The sequence below is a fragment of the Helianthus annuus genome, chromosome 5 (assembly GCF_002127325.2).
Source record: "Helianthus annuus cultivar XRQ/B chromosome 5, HanXRQr2.0-SUNRISE, whole genome shotgun sequence".
NCBI lineage: Eukaryota > Viridiplantae > Streptophyta > Magnoliopsida > Asterales > Asteraceae > Helianthus > Helianthus annuus.
Window position 1 is genome coordinate 93,719,254 of NC_035437.2, and position 19,920 is coordinate 93,739,173.

At 40.1% G+C, this 19,920-nt stretch overlaps 1 pseudogene; it reads right to left on the bottom strand.

The window, feature by feature from the left end:
- Positions 1 to 314: 314 nt before the first annotated feature.
- Positions 315 to 17,798, bottom strand: LOC110940385 (annotated as a pseudogene).
- Between the last annotated feature and the right edge of the window lie 2,122 nt (positions 17,799 to 19,920).

Sequence of the window (19,920 nt, forward strand, 5' to 3'; positions counted from 1 at the left end):
TTGGTGGCTTATTCCACCACCAGCACTCACCCAGCCCCTACATTCACTCTGTTTTTACTTATAAATGTGTCGTTTCGATTTATTTTTAATATCTAATATCAGATGTCTATGACTATCAACATATCATACAATTCTAAATAAACTCATTCTTTTATAGTAAACAACTATACAATCTCTGCTGGGAAAAAACCTTTCAGTTGTATCAAGAGTAAAGATTATACATTCAATAGATGTTTTGTCTAATAAGAAAACAATAGATGCAACTGTTGGAAACAAAAAAAAAATGGCTAATAAGAAAACAAGAGATGTAACTGTTGGAAAATGGGAAAACAAAATAATTATTAAAGAGCTTTCAAAAATGAAACAGCGCAATGAGTCAAAGGGCCGGCTCATCCGTTTGGGGGCACAAAATAGATAAAAAAACGGGGGCACTTTTTTTATTAAAAAAAAAGTGGCTCTGATTCAACCTGGCTCAACAGTCCTGATTCAACCTGGCTCTGATCTTCTAACAAGAGAAGAAGCAAGAGCAGCAGCTGTTTCAGCTGCAACTTCAGTTCCAGGGTTGTTTCGGTCGATTTTTATAACGGTTCTTTGTGTATCCATTTCTTCAAGTCTTTCCCAACACGCGTGATCTTTGTTCGCGTTACCAACCTTCGTTTATCGATCGAAATGTCAGTCAGAATAAGAAAAGCTAAACAGATATAAGGCTGAATATAATTCACACAAGTGGTGTTTCAACCGGAAGAAATTCGACAGAATCAAGCTTCATAGTCCCTGTGGTTTACCAAAAATATGTATTTAGTCCCTAGCTTTCTAAAAGTACATGAATGGTCCCTCTGGTTTGCAGTTTGTAAACACATTTAGTCCCCAGCCAACAAATATAAAGGTTTTAGCACAGGTTAGGGACTAAATGCGTTACAAAGTGCAAACCACGGGGACAATTCATGTACTTTTGGAAAACATTAGGACAAAACGCGTTACAAAGTGCCAACCACTGGGACCCGTACATTTTAACTCGTTAACAATCCAGGCCCGTACATCCTGACCCGTTACCATCCAGCTCCATACGTTTTGTTTAACCTGTTACACAACCATCTATTCATACCTGCAGACCAGCTCCGGCCAAAAAACGCAAGTCTGAGTTCTTTAATTTGGAAAACATCTCGGTATCTTACAGATTCCTGCCTCTGCATTCTTCCTCTAACACAACAGAAAGGTGTTGAAATTCATCGTTTAACCAATCCGGATCATAAATCTTTGAAAGTGTGGAAATTGCCTCGGAACTACTTTTCTACATAACAGAAAAATATATTTTAAAAAATATAGCATAGACAAACAAATGAATGTAAAACGGTTCATAATATCCGTAAAACGCAAAATAGTTTACATTCTTGTAAAGCCAACATGGCGACTCAGGCAAAAACAACATGAACACAAACTGAAGAATAGCGGGTACAGCGGCGATTCCAAGAATCCATCGCCATGTTTCACGAACCTATCAAGAAAAATACGAATAAGGCCATACAGGTCAACAAAGATTATAAAATAATATAGCTTTAAAAAGTCCCACCTGTGTGAAACGGAGATTAACGAGGTACGATAGAAACTAACCACCGGGTGATCATAAGCACATTGGTGCTTACAAGACCACCGCGTATTTCCGAAGGCGCTGCTTCTGCAATATACATCAGAGCGGTAACAGAAGCTATACCGACACCCAGCCCGACTAATAAACGATCGAATATAAGCATGTATGGTTCGGGTGCAGCTGCCATCACAAAAGATCCAAGTGCGAAAATTACATCAGCAATAAGCATAGCACTTTTGCGACCTTGAACGCCGTTTAACCACCCACCGGCTGCAGCTCTAATCATTGCATCGAGTAAAGCCATGCTAAGAATTGTCTCCTGCGTATAACATACATAATTTAAAAGGTCAAAGATTGAAGCAAAGGGCCAAGAGTTAAGTAACTGATAACTGATATTGCACCTGTAAGAAGTTGCTTTGATCAACAGCCTCGAAGTCATCACGAATGTACAGAAGGGCTCCTGATATGACTCCTGAAACAAATTTTTAAATGTCAAAAGACTGAAAGAGTAAGCACGATTACATTGGGTGAATTAGTCATTATGCACAGGTATCTACTGATCAAAAACAGGAAAGTTGCATACAGTTAAACCCTATGTTCGATTAAATCGCGAACAATTCTCATCACATGGCCTTGTAAATCAAACTGTTTGGTCCACAGCAGCATATTTGGGTTGTGCTTTTACCTCAATCGGGTCAAATATACTTTCTATGTTAGAAATTATTACCTTTCTGCATCAAACTATCAAACTAATATAACTTGTGGATCAAATCTGCAACATAAATAAGCTAATAATAACCATAAAAATTAAACTAAGTGTGTTTGAAACATAATCAGGTTACCTTTTTGTGCATATGGCCAACTCTACCTGCTGGAAGTAGACAGTATCAGGTGAATTATCCTGTATTGCGTTGGAGCAAATCAACTACACATCCGATTGCAAACACAAGAAAAATTTCAAGAAAAAATACGCAGATTAATTAAAATATACAAATGCCTAGCAATAGCAATGTATACGTACATATATGTAAATATAAGAGCGTGTGCACACAATATTGCAAGAAATAGAAAGTGTAGAATCAACATGCCAAATTTCATAGGTTACGAAAGAACCCAACATTTATGTTATACCATATAGAAAAAGAAAAAACAAGATCTTGCAGTATTGATAATATAGAGTCATCATACGACAATTTCTATTAACGAGCATACAATTAGACCCATTTATCGGAAAAACAACATCATACTGAACAGGAGAAACATATACACAAACATTCAACAATTGAAGCATAACAAACCAACACACATTACGCACCTCCAATTCTTCCAAATTTGAGTAAAGTCCCCCAACAAGTTTGCTCCTAACAGTACCAAAATCCATAGGGTGCTTAATAATATCATGGTAATCAAGGAGCTGCATACAAACAAACCTCTTCATATATTAGTAACTAAAACAAAAACAATGTATGACACTTGGAAACTATCGAAACAACGCACCTCATTCGGATCAACAGGTTCAGAGAAAACGACATGAGTATCCTTCCTGCAGAACAGTTTAAATAAGTAAATAATCATAAATAAAGCTCTCTAAATCAAGAAATCGTAAAAGCAAAAACAACATCAATAAAAACCGTAAAGCATCAAAATCAGAACAAAGTGAAGCATAGACAAACCTGTATAAATTGATATTGGAAAGAGTCGATTTGAATCTGAATCGTGGAAACTCTAACCTTAGATCGCTGAATCTGTAACATCATTGATGATGATGATCCCAACGTTGGTCTTCCTGCAGAGAAAAACGGCTGAAGCAATTAGGGTTTTAAACGGATGAATGTCTTTGTAACACCTCAAATTTTTGTGTCCAATGATGCGTTAACACGTGTCATTTGTTTACACGTGGCATCTATAATAAATAAAGGACTAATTTTGACAAACCTTGAAAGTATATAAATTCGAGGGTTATAAATGTCAACAAGGGTAAATATACTGTATAGTATCCCTAAATAATGCTTAAACCTTCAAACGAATAAATTATAGATCGTACAAAAACAAAACGCGGAAGGAAGTGAGAGATTACAAACTACAGGGGTTAACTGTGTCAACATGTTTAATAATACCTCTGAGTGACCCTTTAACGTTCCAAAGACTTTGTAACGGTATTATACCCTCACTAAAATAATATATATGAATTTCGCGAAGTTTCGATATGAAACGAGAAAGTTACGATCGAATTCGTAGAAGAAGGGTTAGAAGCGTCAACAGTGAAAGTTAAGGCTTTCCAATATAATTAATAAATAAACCGGGGACTTAATAATGCGGGTAAATAACACGAGGCCCCTATCGGTAAATAACCGAGGGCCAAACCGCAAAGTTACCCCTTCAAAACCGAAAGGTCAGGTAAATCATTACGAAAGATTTCGTTATTAATTACCGGATTCTGATAATCATGACAAAAGATTTTAAAAATCTGAAAAACAGACTTCTCGCGACCCGCGTGAAGGTTAGGCTTAAGTGTAAGCGGGCCGCGAGCCTCCTAAATAACACGCCTAATATTTAAACTTTAGGCGACCCGCGTTAAAGTGCATGGGAACTCCCATGCGGGTCGCGTAAAGTGCCCAGATGCAGAATTGTTGTAACTACTTGGCTTTTGGAGCTTTTGAACGATCATGAGCCAATAAATGAGGCATGGGCACCCTACATTTGACCCATACACCTTAGGGGACATATGCCCATCATCCATGATCAGTATAGGCTGAGTTGTGATGATCTTGGACCTTAACATTGGCTATAAATAGCAAGGTTGTGAACATAAGTTCATCACACTCAAAACTCACTCATCTGATCATTCCAAGAGCTCTAAAGCATTCCCCTGTGTTCTTAAGTCTTCTCTTAAGCTTCTGTAAGTAATTCAACCTTTGTGGTTCCACATTTGCTTAGTATTTAGCTAAAAACCAAACCGTCGTAACTACGGTTTGACTTTACAATAAATCAGTAATGGTTCAGTCTTATGACGAATCAAAAGTGGTTATGAGTTGGTATTTACGTGGGTAATAAACCTCTAAAATGGTTCCCCCTGATCACCACTCTAACTATGTCAAATGTCGAGTCAAACGTGCGGTTAAAAAGTCAACAGAAAGCTATTTTAGCGATTTATGCATAATCTGTAATGTATATGTTATGGAACCTGTTTTAATAATCATAAAACATGATAATAAGTATATAAACATGTTTGCGCTCGTTTGAATCGATCATTTGCTATATTGAACCGGTTCGGAGCCGAAAGTCGCATAAGTTTGACTTTTGCTTTGACTTCAGTTCTGACCCGTTTTAGTGAGGTATAAATATACCTTAGGACTCTCTTAGGACTAGGTCACATGTTGGTATACGCCTCTGTGGTCGGTTCATGAGTTATCCGAGTCTTTTACGTATTTCCGTCATTCGCCTAAAAGTTGACCGTAACGGCCTTTCAAAATTAAAACGAGTAATTCGGACACGTGAACGGACCAAAACCTTGCTTGTTAAATTATAAGCATGTCCTTAAAGTTTCACGTCAATCCGAGGCCTAGAATGAGAGTTATGCTAAAAGGCGCACTTTTAAGAAAGTTTTGTAATTAACGGCGCAATTAGCATAACGCCCATCTAACCCAAGTTTCCGTCACCAAAACTTTTACCCACTGTGGTAAAATAATATTTTGGGAATTTTAAAGATTTTTAATAATTTTTACCTTGCTCATAACCTGCGGTTATGGCTACGGTTCGGTAAATACCGAATATGCCCTTTTTGGCCAAAACGGGAGTTCTACAAGGTCTTTTGACCCGATTCCAGTTGCTACTGGTTTTAAATAATAAATAAAGTATTTTAAGCTTTATAAGCTATTCGGGAAACTCAGATTTCCTGTAGAACTCGAAAAGCCCTTTTAAAGTCTTTAAAATGACCGAAAAGCCCCTACGGGGCATAATATTAACTTAAACTCGTTACAGGCATTACGGAAGGTATCCTACTGATACCAAAATACTTTTAAGGCATATTGACTTAGGAAATAAGCGTAGGACACTTATGGTTAACCGTTTCGCCTATTTGCGCACACGGTACGGCCCATGGAACTAGTTTTCGTGCAATAGCCGATATGGGTCAAATTATATTATTTGAACCCCAAAATCCAGAGTATGAACTATAAACCCATATAAAACAAGTCACTGAACTTGTTGGGTCCAAATCATACTCCATTCTCGGTTTTCGCCTTTTCGTGCGAATTAACCATATCTATGTATCGGAATCAACCGGTTTAAGCTACGGCTAATATAAGGACCGTTAGGATTCTAAGAGGTTAATTAAAACCTTCGTTCCAGATTAGGAGCCCCAGTAAAAGCTATCGGTGACTTGATCTAAATTAAGGAATATACTTGCAAAGGTAAATACTTTAACTTATTTCCCCTATATGGGCTTGGGTTACGGTATATTAATACCGCTTGATTGAGCATTATATAATTCCATCGCTTAGGTGGTTAATTGATTAAATATGATCGGCTCATTTAAACAGTTTTGTTGCTTATAAGCCTTTGGGGGGTTTAATGACCGTTGTCCCGGATATCCTTGGCATCATTTTACGAAATGGCCACGACCATCGACATCCCGGTGTAGGCGTACACCCGGTATAAAGTGTCGACATTAAAATTAAAAGACGTAGCCGTTGGTTTTTATACTACGGTTTTACGCAAACGTGGTGTGTCTATAAATCTTTAACCCGGCACGACCCGGGCTACTGAACGCATAAAAGAACATGTAAAACGTTCACAAGATCATTATGAATTTTCCCAAGTTATAAAAGAGTTTGTGCCTTGTGCATTCAAATCAATTTTAATAAACATTTTCAAATGTGTCAGTTGAATGTATTTACCAGTGTAAACTGACGTATTTTCCCCAAAAAGATTAAGTGCAGGTACCTAAATGTAAATTGGCTGGTATTAGCTCCCTAGCGTCGGGATAAGTCTCGCAAGCTTGATTGCAGTATCTGATGGAACAATACTTTATCTTTATTTACGATCCACTGTGGATATTCAACTTCTGTAATACATTAATATTATGATCAGAGGTTGAAATTTATATATTTATCTTATGCTTCCGCTGTGCATTATATAATTGTGTGGTTTGACTATATTGTTGCCAACATCGTCACGGTAATCCCCCACCGGGCCCACCGGTGAGACACGTGGAAATCGGGGTGTGACAGGTTGGTATCAGAGCCAACATTGAGTGAATTAAACACTATCCTAATGTGTTTAATCTCAATAACACAATTGCACATACTTGAGTCTAGACAATAACTTAGGACAAATTCGGATTGATACTCCTGTTTGTCTTTATTTTCGATTTGATTTTTAATAAGTTTTGGAGCAGGAAAATGCCACCTGTAATATTCCGAGGAAGAGGAAGGGGAAGAAGAGGCCGAGGAGAAATCGTGACACATCACGATAAAGAAGCTGGACCATCTGGTACAAGACATCCTTCGATGACACGAAGCGAAGAGCCACAACGACGAAGAGATCTTTACGAACCAGCGAGACATTCCACTTCGCACAGCTCGACGCCATCCTACCGGCACTCCTTTGGGCCAGATTCAGAAAATAATCCCAACAACCCACAACCTTCCTACATACCTCTACAGCGTTCGGTATCGCACCGAAATTACGACGACCCTACTCCATACTACATAAGTCAGTTTAATCCAGCTGACTACATACAGGAACCTTCAGGTTTTGTTCCACTAGGGCCACAAGACCATTTTTCTGAAGATCCCATGGAGGAGGATGAGGATCCAACTGAACCAGCTCGTGGTACGCCCACGCATCCGATAGAAGTATCTGATGGATCATCCTTCCATGGAACACCCTATCAAGGACCTGACAGTTTCCAAGCGATGTTTGACCGACATGAATGGTACTACACGCCATCTCGACAGACATCTCAACAACCGAGACATCCACAGGATCCCTCTGAGGATTCACGCTTTGAGGCAGTTACGCCACCACCTCCGCCACCGGCACAACCAGTAATACCTGATCCGCCGAGGCGTAGGAGGACAAATGCTCGTATGTCTACACGAGGAGGAGGGGGTATCCACTTCAGCACTCCTCGACATTCTAGTAGTAGCCACTATCCGCCACTACAAGAAGAAGGACCTTCAAGTCCTATACAGGAGGCGAACTCCGCACCAACTGCACGAAATTCGCCACCATTTGGATATGACCAACCCATACCAGCTTACACGGGTCCAACGGCTTACAACCCGTTCGAACCGTCACAAGCACAATACAACTACGGCTATGAGCGCGACCCATATGTGGTGTCGGCTAGATATAATGCGCGCTACCCTGACGGAGCACATGGAAACATGGGACCACCGGATTACTCAGCTCATGGGTATCCAATACCTCCCAGACCTCTAGTTCCGCATCAAGCGCCACAACCACGATTCTCTCCTCCTGAACAGGAAGAAATACTCCATCGACTAGATCGTGTGGAGAGAGAGTTCGAAGAAGAGAAAAAGAGCCACCGAGGATTTCTCAAAGGCTTGGCGAACCTACTAAAGGGCAAAAAGAAGAAACGTGACCACTAGCCCTTAATAGTTATACGAATGTAATTTCTACTTTGAAATAAGTCCCTGTGTGGACAACTTATCGTATTTCAGTCCCTACGTGGACTTATCTTTAGTTCTTGCATGGACACCTATCTTGTATTAGTCCCTGCATGGACTTGTCACTTATTTTAAAACCTCTATGAAGGTATGTATTATTTGAAAGACCCGTTTAGGGCAATATGTAATTGTATTTGAGATTTTGGAATGTATGTTATGAGTTTTGTTTAATATATATAAAAATAAATCAAAACCATTCCTTTTATATTGATCTGCCTAAATAAAGAATCTTACAAGGTGAAACCTAGCTTGGGGTCTTTTAAGATCTAGTCAAGATGGTACGACCTAACTGAAAAGATTCTGATTCCCTGTTAACCTCTGTACGCATGTTAACATTCATGGAAGATGTGATTCGTTATAATCACGCACGTCATTCTTATACAATAATCCTTTAAGGATTTCAAAACCCAACTAAATGATTTATAAATCGCGGGTTAACTCACCAATAAAGGTGACAATAAAGGTGACCAATATTATAAAGACATCCATTAGTGATGCAATGCCTACGGGCCAGTATTATTAAAACATCCATTAGTGATGTAGTGCCTATGGGCCAATATTAATAAAACATCCGTCAGTGGTGTAGTGCCTACGGGCCGACCTTATAAAAACATCCATTAGTGATGTAGTGCCTACGGGCCGATATTAATAAAACATCCGTTAGTGGTGTAGTGCCTACGGGCCGACCTTATAAAAACATCCATTAGTGATGTAGTGCCTACGGGCCAAACTTATTAAACACATCCATTTGAGATGTAGTGCCTGCGGGCCAATATTATTAAAACATCCATTAGAGATGTAGTGCCTACGGGCCAACCATACTAAAACATCCATTAGAGGTGTAGTGCCTATGGGCCATAATAATTGTCTTATAAAGACAAAAGGCAGTGGTAGTCTGTGACTCTCTGTCAGAAAGAGATAAAAGAACTACGGTTCAAATCTCTATGCCTTTGATTCTATGAAATCTCGGCTAACATTATAAAACATCATCATGATTAGGCTTTATGCCACCAATACTATTTATATAGCTGAAATAGGATATATTCAGATCCTAATATGTAATGAATTAATAAGTTAACCAAACATGGTCTCTGTACCATGGTTGACAAATTGTCATAAAAGACAATTATATAATAATCTCCTAAATTAAAATTTTGTTATCTTCTGTAACAGATTCAACTTACAATGGCGGATCCCAATGGAGAGAACAGCCACACAAACGAAGATGACTATGACAATGCGTCAGTACATTTGACAGGCGCACAACTGAAGGCTCTGATTGACAATGCTGTTCAGGCAGCTATTGATCGTCAACATACTGAGTCTCAAGGCAGAACTGTGTCAAAACCACCCTCTAAACCAAAGACACACTCCAAACCACCCTCTGAACCCAAGAAAGATGACGACAAGCACTCGTCTACTGAGCACAGTGTTCATCGCGATAGAGAATATACTGATGCGTCAAGTGCTAAGGGTTGCACCTACAAATACTTTGTATCATGTAAGCCCCGTGAATTTACAGGGGAGAAAGGTGCGGTTGACTGTATCACCTGGCTAGACGAGATGGACACGATAGTGGACATCAGCGGGTGCGCTGAGAGGGACGTGGTTAAGTTTGTGTCCCAGTCATTCAAGGGCGAGGCCCTGGCGTGGTGGAGAGCTCTGGTGCAGGCTTCAGGTAAGTCTGCCTTGTACAAAATGTCATGGGGGGAGTTTATTACCCTCATAAAAGAAAACTACTGCCCTCAGCACGAGGTTGAGAAGATTGAGGCAGATTTTGTCTCACTGGTGATGACAAACCTGGATTGTCAAGCATATCTGACAAGTTTTAACACTATGTCACGCCTAGTGCCATATCTTGTGACACCAGAACCTAGAAGGATTGCCCGTTTCATTGGGGGCTTAGAACCGGCGATTAAGGCCAGTGTGAAGGCCTCTAGGCCGACGACCTTCAAGTCAGTTACTGACCTCTCCTTGTCTCTTACACTTGATGCTGTCCGTCTGAGGGCACAAAGGAGCAAGGAGGCCGAAAAGCGAAAACGTGAGGATGATACCTCACGAAAGTCTGGGAAAAAGCACCGTGGAAACGGTGAGGGCAAGAAAGGGTCGGAGGCAAAGAAGGAGGGGCAAGCTGATGGAAGACCTCACTGCAAGGTCTGCAAGAAACCTCACTCCGGGAAGTGTAGGTTTGCGTCTGGTTCGCAGTCGCAACAAAAGACTCCATCCTGTGGGCTATGCAAGTCCAAGGATCATAAGACAGTGGAGTGCAAAAAGATAAAGGATGCAACCTGCTATAATTGTAATGAGAAGGGGCATATAAAGAGTAATTGCCCGAAGTATGCCAAGAAGGCGGAAGAGACGAAGAAGTCGAATGCGAGAGTTTTTCGCTTGGATGCAAAGGAAGCGGTTAAGGACGACAATGTGCTTACAGGTACTTTTCTCGTAAATAATATATTTGCAAGAGTACTGTTCGATTCTGGCGCTGATAAATCCTTTGTAGACCAGAAATTTTGCCAACTACTAAATATGCCAATCAAAACCCTTGACGTGAAATACGAAGTAGAGTTAGCAGACGGCACGATAGAAACCGTCTCTACTGTTCTAGAAGGATGTGAAATGTCCATTAGGAACCATTCTTTTCCTTTATCTCTACTTCCTTTCAAACTTGCGGGTTTTGACATCGTGCTAGGCATGGACTGGTTATCCCATAACCAGGCCCAAATCATTTGCGGCAAGAGGCAAATAGTCTTAAAGACTCCGAGTGGTGAATCTCTTACCATTCGAGGGGATACGCACTACGGATTGCCCGAAGACGTATCTATGCTGAAAGCTTCAAGGTGTTTAAACAGAGGCTGTGTAATTTACATGGCTCAGGTGATAATTGAAGAACCAAAGCCGAAGATCGAGGATCTTCCTGTCATTTCTGAATACCCCGAGGTTTTTCCTGAAGAACTACCTGGTTTGCCACCAGATAGACAAGTGGAGTTCAGAATAGACATCATTCCTGGAGCGGCTCCGATAGCAAGGGCACCTTACAGATTAGCTCCGACGGAAATGAAAGAACTGAGGACCCAGTTGGATGAACTGCTGGCGAAGGGTTTTATCAGACCTAGTTCATCTCCCTGGGGAGCTCCTGTCCTATTTGTAAAGAAGAAGGACGGATCGATGCGGTTGTGCATCGACTATAGAGAACTGAATAAAGTTACCATAAAGAATAGATATCCTTTACCAAGGATCGACGATCTATTCGATCAGCTGCAAGGAGCAAGCTACTTCTCCAAGATCGACTTAAGGTCGGGTTATCATCAACTAAGGGTCAGAGATGAAGATGTACACAAAACAGCATTTAGGACTCGCTATGGTCATTACGAGTTCCTAGTGATGCCTTTTGGGCTCACAAATGCACCGGCTGCGTTCATGGATCTCATGAATCGCGTTTGCAAGCCATACTTGGACAAATTCGTCATAGTCTTCATCGACGATATCCTTATCTATTCCAAGAACCAAGCTGACCACGAGAAGCACCTCCGTTGCATTCTCGAATTACTACAGCGTGAGAAACTCTACGCCAAATTCTCGAAATGTGAATTCTGGCTACGAGAGGTCCAGTTTTTAGGACACGTTGTGAGTGAGCGTGGTATCCAAGTGGATCCCGCTAAGGTAGAGGCAGTCATGAACTGGCAAGAGCCAAAGACGCCTACCGAGATTCGTAGTTTCCTGGGATTAGCAGGATACTACCGGAGATTTATTGAAAATTTTTCAAGGATTGCTGCGCCCTTGACTTCCTTGACCAAGAAGAAAGAAAAGTACATTTGGGGCCCGAAGCAGCAAGAGTCCTTTGAAACACTGAAGCAGAAGCTGAGCAACGCACCTGTGTTAACCTTACCTGAGGGTACAGATGAATTCGTAGTTTACTGCGATGCATCACACACAGGCATGGGGTGTGTGCTTATGCAGAAGGGCAAGGTGATTGCCTATGCTTCAAGGCAATTAAAGGTGCATGAAAAGAATTACACCACCCACGACTTGGAGTTGGGTGCCGTTGTATTTGCACTTCAGTTGTGGAGGCACTACTTCTATGGTATTAAATTTGTGATTTATTCTGATCACAAAAGCCTCCAGCACCTGTTCAACCAGAAGGAGTTGAACATGAGGACAGCGCCGTTGGATGGAAACCCTGAATGATTATGACTGTGAAATCAGGTACCATCCCGGCAAGGCGAATGTGGTCGCCGATGCCTTGAGCAGGAAGGAAAGGGTAAAACCCATTCGAATCAATGCCAAGAGCATTGAGGTTAAAAATAATTTGATTGAAAGGATTTTGGCTGCACAGCGAGAGGCTGTGTTGGAAGCTAATTATCCTAATGAAAAGCTGGGAGTAACTGAGGAGCAGTTGACTCTTAGCAAGGATGGAATTCTTAGGCTGAACGGACGTATATGGGTTCCGATTTATGGAGGACTACGAGACGTTGTTCTCCAGGAAGCCCATAGTTCCAAATACTCAGTCCATCCTGGTGCTGATAAAATGTACCAAGACTTAAAGGCAAATTATTGGTGGATAGGCTTGAAAAAGTCTGTAGCCGCCCATGTAGCAAAGTGCTTGACTTGTGCTCAGGTCAAGGCCGAGCACCAAAAGCCGTCTGGCTTGCTACAACAGCCTGAACTTCCCGAGTGGAAGTGGGAATGTGTAACTATGGACTTCATAACCAAGTTACCCAAAATCAGGAAAGGAAACGATACAATATGGGTCATAGTCGATAGGCTGACTAAATCAGCTCATTTTCTACCCATCAAGGAGACGTATAGCTCCGATATGTTAGCCCAACTTTATGTTGATAAGATTGTAGCCTTACACGGCATACCTGTGTCTATTATCTCTGACAGGGATACTAGATACACATCTCACTTCTGGAAAAGTTTCCAGCAATCTTTGGGCACGCGTTTAAATTTTAGTACGGCTTACCATCCACAGACGGACGGTCAAAGTGAGCGTACTATTCAAACGCTAGAAGACATGCTTCGTGCATGTGCGATCGATTTAGGTGGTAACTGGGATAAAAACCTACCCCTGATCGAATTCTCCTACAATAATAGCTACCACACCAGCATAAAGGCTGCGCCTTTTGAGGCACTATATGGTAGGAAATGCAGATCGCCTGTTTGTTGGGCGGAAGTAGGAGAGGTCCAATTATCGGGACCAGAGATTGTTTTCCAGACGACGGACAAGATTGTCCAGATCCGGGAGCGTCTCAAGGCTGCCCGCGATAGGCAGAAGAGCTACGCTGATCCAAAGCGTAAGGATTTTCACTTCGAAGTGGGTGAAAAAGTATTACTTAAGGTGTCACCCTGGAAGGGGGTGATGCGTTTCGGCAAGAAAGGCAAACTGAGTCCGAGATACATAGGACCTTTTGAGGTCATTGAACGGGTCGGATCAGTCGCCTATAAGTTGAACTTGCCTGAAGAGCTCAATGGAATTCACAATGTGTTCCACATCTGCAATCTCAAAAAGTGCTTCGCCGATGAATCGTTGGTGATTCCACACACAGATGTGCATATAGATGAGAGCTTAAAGTTCATAGAAAAACCTTTGTCAATTGAAGATCGACAGGTGAAGAAGCTTCGCAGAAAGCACGTACCGATTGTAAAAGTCAAATGGGATGCTCGTAGAGGTCCTGAATATACGTGGGAAGTCGAAGCTACAATGAAAGAAAAATACCCCTATTTATTTGAGTAAATCTCGGGTCGAGATTTATTTTAAGGGGGTGAGGATGTAACACCTCAAATTTTTGTGTCCAATGATGCGTTAACACGTGTCATTTGTTTACACGTGGCATCTATAATAAATAAAGGACTAATTTTGACAAACCTTGAAAGTATATAAATTCGAGGGTTATAAATGTCAACAAGGGTAAATATACTGTATAGTATCCCTAAATAATGCTTAAACCTTCAAACGAATAAATTATAGATCGTACAAAAACAAAACGCGGAAGGAAGTGAGAGATTACAAACTACAGGGGTTAACTGTGTCAACATGTTTAATAATACCTCTGAGTGACCCTTTAACGTTCCAAAGACTTTGTAACGGTATTATACCCTCACTAAAATAATATATATGAATTTCGCGAAGTTTCGATATGAAACGAGAAAGTTACGATCGAATTCGTAGAAGAAGGGTTAGAAGCGTCAACAGTGAAAGTTAAGGCTTTCCAATATAATTAATAAATAAACCGGGGACTTAATAATGCGGGTAAATAACACGAGGCCCCTATCGGTAAATAACCGAGGGCCAAACCGCAAAGTTACCCCTTCAAAACCGAAAGGTCAGGTAAATCATTACGAAAGATTTCGTTATTAATTACCGGATTCTGATAATCATGACAAAAGATTTTAAAAATCTGAAAAACAGACTTCTCGCGACCCGCGTGAAGGTTAGGCTTAAGTGTAAGCGGGCCGCGAGCCTCCTAAATAACACGCCTAATATTTAAACTTTAGGCGACCCGCGTTAAAGTGCATGGGAACTCCCATGCGGGTCGCGTAAAGTGCCCAGATGCAGAATTGTTGTAACTACTTGGCTTTTGGAGCTTTTGAACGATCATGAGCCAATAAATGAGGCATGGGCACCCTACATTTGACCCATACACCTTAGGGGACATATGCCCATCATCCATGATCAGTATAGGCTGAGTTGTGATGATCTTGGACCTTAACATTGGCTATAAATAGCAAGGTTGTGAACATAAGTTCATCACACTCAAAACTCACTCATCTGATCATTCCAAGAGCTCTAAAGCATTCCCCTGTGTTCTTAAGCCTTCTCTTAAGCTTCTGTAAGTAATTCAACCTTTGTGGTTCCACATTTGCTTAGTATTTAGCTAAAAACCAAACCGTCGTAACTACGGTTTGACTTTACAATAAATCAGTAATGGTTCAGTCTTATGACGAATCAAAAGTGGTTATGAGTTGGTATTTACGTGGGTAATAAACCTCTAAAATGGTTCCCCCTGATCACCACTCTAACTATGTCAAATGTCGAGTCAAACGTGCGGTTAAAAAGTCAACAGAAAGCTATTTTAGCGATTTATGCATAATCTGTAATGTATATGTTATGGAACCTGTTTTGATAATCATAAAACATGATAATAAGTATATAAACATGTTTGCGCTCGTTTGAATCGATCATTTGCTATATTGAACCGGTTCGGAGCCGAAAGTCGCATAAGTTTGACTTTTGCTTTGACTTCAGTTCTGACCCGTTTTAGTGAGGTATAAATATACCTTAGGACTCTCTTAGGACCAGGTCACATGTTGGTATACGCCTCTGTGGTCGGTTCATGAGTTATCCGAGTCTTTTACGTATTTCCGTCATTCGCCTAAAAGTTGACCGTAACGGCCTTTCAAAATTAAAACGAGTAATTCGGACACGTGAACGGACCAAAACCTTGCTTGTTAAATTATAAGCATGTCCTTAAAGTTTCACGTCAATCCGAGGCCTAGAATGAGAGTTATGCTAAAAGGCGCACTTTTAAGAAAGTTTTGTAATTAACGGCGCAATTAGCATAACGCCCATCTAACCCAAGTTTCCGTCACCAAAACTTTTACCCACTGTGGTAAAATAATATTTTGGGAATTTTAAAGATTTTTAATAATTTTTACCTTGCTCATAACCTGCGGTTATGGCTACGGTTCGGTAAATACCGAATATGCCCTTTTTGACCAAAACGGGAGTTCTACAAGGTCTTTTGACCCGATTCCAGTTGCTACTGGTTTTAAATAATAAATAAAGTATTTTAAGCTTTATAAGCTGTTCGGGAAACTCAGATTTCCTGTAGAACTCGAAAAGCCCTTTTAAAGTCTTTAAAATGACCGAAAAGCCCCTACGGGGCATAATATTAACTTAAACTCGTTACGGGCATTACGGAAGGTATCCTACTGATACCAAAATACTTTTAAGGCATATTGACTTAGGAAATAAGCGTAGGACACTTATGGTTAACCGTTTCGCCTATTTGCGCACACGGTACGGCCCATGGAACTAGTTTTCGTGCAATAGCCGATATGGGTCAAATTATATTATTTGAACCCCAAAATCCAGAGTATGAACTATAAACCCATATAAAACAAGTCACTGAACTTGTTGGGTCCAAATCATACTCCATTCTCGGTTTTCGCCTTTTCGTGCGAATTAACCATATCTATGTATCAGAATCAAACGGTTTAAGCTACGGCTAATATAAGGACCGTTAGGATTCTAAGAGGTTAATTAAAACCTTCGTTCCAGATTAGGAGCCCCAGTAAAAGCTATCGGTGACTTGATCTAAATTAAGGAATATACTTGCAAAGGTAAATACTTTAACTTATTTCCCCTATATGGGCTTGGGTTACGGTATATTAATACCGCTTGATTGAGCATTATATAATTCCATCGCTTAGGTGGTTAATTGATTAAATATGATCGGCTCATTTAAACAGTTTTGTTGCTTATAAGCCTTTGGGGGGTTTAATGACCGTTGTCCCGGATATCCTTGGCATCATTTTACGAAATGGCCACGACCATCGACATCCCGGTGTAGGCGTACACCCGGTATAAAGTGTCGACATTAAAATTAAAAGACGTAGCCGTTGGTTTTTATACTACGGTTTTACGCAAACGTGGTGTGTCTATAAATCTTTAACCCGGCACGACCCGGGCTACTGAACGCATAAAAGAACATGTAAAACGTTCACAAGATCATTATGAATTTTCCCAAGTTATAAAAGAGTTTGTGCCTTGTGCATTCAAATCAATTTTAATAAACATTTTCAAATGTGTCAGTTGAATGTATTTACCAGTGTAAACTGACGTATTTTCCCCAAAAAGATTAAGTGCAGGTACCTAAACGTAAATTGGCTGGTATTAGCTCGCTAGCGTCGGGATAAGTCTCGCAAGCTTGATTGCAGTATCTGATGGAACAATACTTTATCTTTATTTACGATCCACTGTGGATATTCAACTTCTGTAATACATTAATATTATGATCAGAGGTTGAAATTTATATATTTATCTTATGCTTCCGCTGTGCATTATATAATTGTGTGGTTTGACTATATTGTTGCCAACATCGTCACGGTAATCCCCCACCGGGCCCACCGGTGAGACACGTGGAAATCGGGGTGTGACAGTCTTCATCACCCTAAATCATAACAAATCCCTATTCGTCTCCAATGCTAGTGCTGGATGGATAAATTCAAGAGAGGATTTGAACACAACAAAAAAAATCAAAACAATAGAAGCATACCTCTGTTTCGATTGATTTCTCTAAAAAAAGATGCGACATTTGATTCGTTTAGGGTTTGGAGAAAAAAGCGACGGTGGTGATGTTTCATTTCCAGATCTGATGTCTTTTTTCGATGCAGGGTGAGGCAGAATGATGTTTTTCTTCAATGATTTACGGATGAATCGAGAGAGAGGAGCAGATCCAGATCTGATTCACATGGGATTTGAGAGAGAGAGAGAAGAGGCGTGTTTGAATTTTGAAATGTTGGATCTGGATTTGGGTTTGTTTGTAAGGTTTCAGTGAGCGGGAAAAGGGGAAAGGGTATTGTTGGAAAGGTAATGAATATTGTGCTTTTAAGGGTTGTACATGCATCAAGGGTGTTTTAAAGAAATTTTTATGGACTTTAAGTAGTCCCTTGGATATGCATTATAAAGTAGTATATATATATATTAATTTCCAACCTACGAAAACTACGACGGTAGGTTACCGCATCACATACGACATATCGAATACGTACCATCTTATCTACGTATTTCTATTCACGACGACCAGCACGACATCGAAAGTATATATTTATGTTTCAATATATATAAATATATATCATAATCACTCGAAAACTAGGTCGATCTCCAGACGTAGTTTTATCCCGAGAATAAACGGGATCAACTAACAATCATTTGGTTATTTCAAACGAAAATAATAACACCTTTATAAAATCATTTAGGTAACGATTCAGTAGAGCTTGGACACGTAGTTTATCTACGTTTAAACTAGAAACTGATAAGTTATTCCCTGTTAGGAATACTATAGATGCACGGTAGCTACTTCAGGATCTTGGAAAGACACTACCGAATCACGCTAAGCTAGCATTGCACAGGAATGTCAAGGTGGGTTCATAACCCCCACTTTTTCTAGTTTTACATTTTTATAAACGTTTTCGGGGGTGGAAAGACAAGCAAGTTTTGCAAAATCACACACGGTTTCGATAAATGAATATCACATATTTATAAACCATTTCGCGACAGGATTTCAACGAACTCAGATGGTTTACGAAAAAATCATGTTAAACATACCGGTTTTATAAAAACGTAAGTGTTTTTCGAAACATGCATGAGTTTTAATAACATGACTTACGTAGGCTAGGCCTAAGGACATGGGCAAAGGCCCAATGACATGGGCAGGGGCCCAAGGACATGGGCAAGGCCCAATGTCACACATATTTTATCACTAGGTATGTAGCTATGGAATTAGATGATAACAGATCACTATGCATAAGTAGGAGGATGACATTAGTAAGCATTAATCATGTAGTGACCAAGGTGCAAAAGGTATAGATCTATCGACTTTGAGGCGCGCTCCACTCCGGGTTTGTTAACCCTTTATGAGTGCTTTTGTGATCCCAATTGATAACAAAGTTGTCTCGATTTGGTTACTTACTTATGGCATAGGTCAGTGTATTGGCTACACACTGATTGATCCTTAGATTCTATAGGTATCCTACATACTATGATTTCAATACCGGATTACAAAGATAACAGAAAACATTTCAATACTGGTTTACAAAGATAACAGAAGACATTTCAATACCGGTTTACAAAGATAACAGAAATCATTTCAATACTAGTTTACAGATATGACAGAAAAGATTTCATTACTGGTTTACAAACTCAACAGTTACATATATCGGTTTATAAACATAACAGAAAACATTTCGTTACCGATATACAAAGACGACATTTAAATTGCTTTGAGATATTAAGATCTCACAAACCGGTTTTTCAAATGCAAGATTTCAAGTGATTTAAAATGCATTTGATACAAAACAAACAAACTATGAACTCGCTCAACTTTATGTTGATTTTTCGCAAGTTCTTTCTCAGGTTGCATCTTTCGAAACTATGGAATGGTTGGAATAGGAGAACCTGCGGGAATTCGAGTACTTAGCGGGCGTTCAATGTTTAGAAGTCTTAGCTTTTTGCTTCCGCTGTGCAATGAAGATACCGGTCCAGTCACGCCAGCTCTGATATTTCGGGGTGTGACAGATTAGTATCAGAGCTATAGGTTTCAGCGAATTCCGTTTCTGTAGAGATACCTAGGCTTTAACCTCACTATCCTCTGGGGACTTAGATATCAAGAATTGAATACATACAGAATGCCTAAGACTCAAATATGGGTTCCAACCGTTTCCAAGAACAATGAGTTAACTATTTTGATTTTAAACATGCTCAGGAGTTGTGTTGATACATGATAGAAAAAACGATTACATACGGTAAGCAAAACCTTGAGAGTTTTGATAACATGCATCTAGGACCTTTGGAGAACTTATGTCAAAATCCATTAAAGGTCATTATGTAGGAACTGCGATTATTAACTCGGGCAA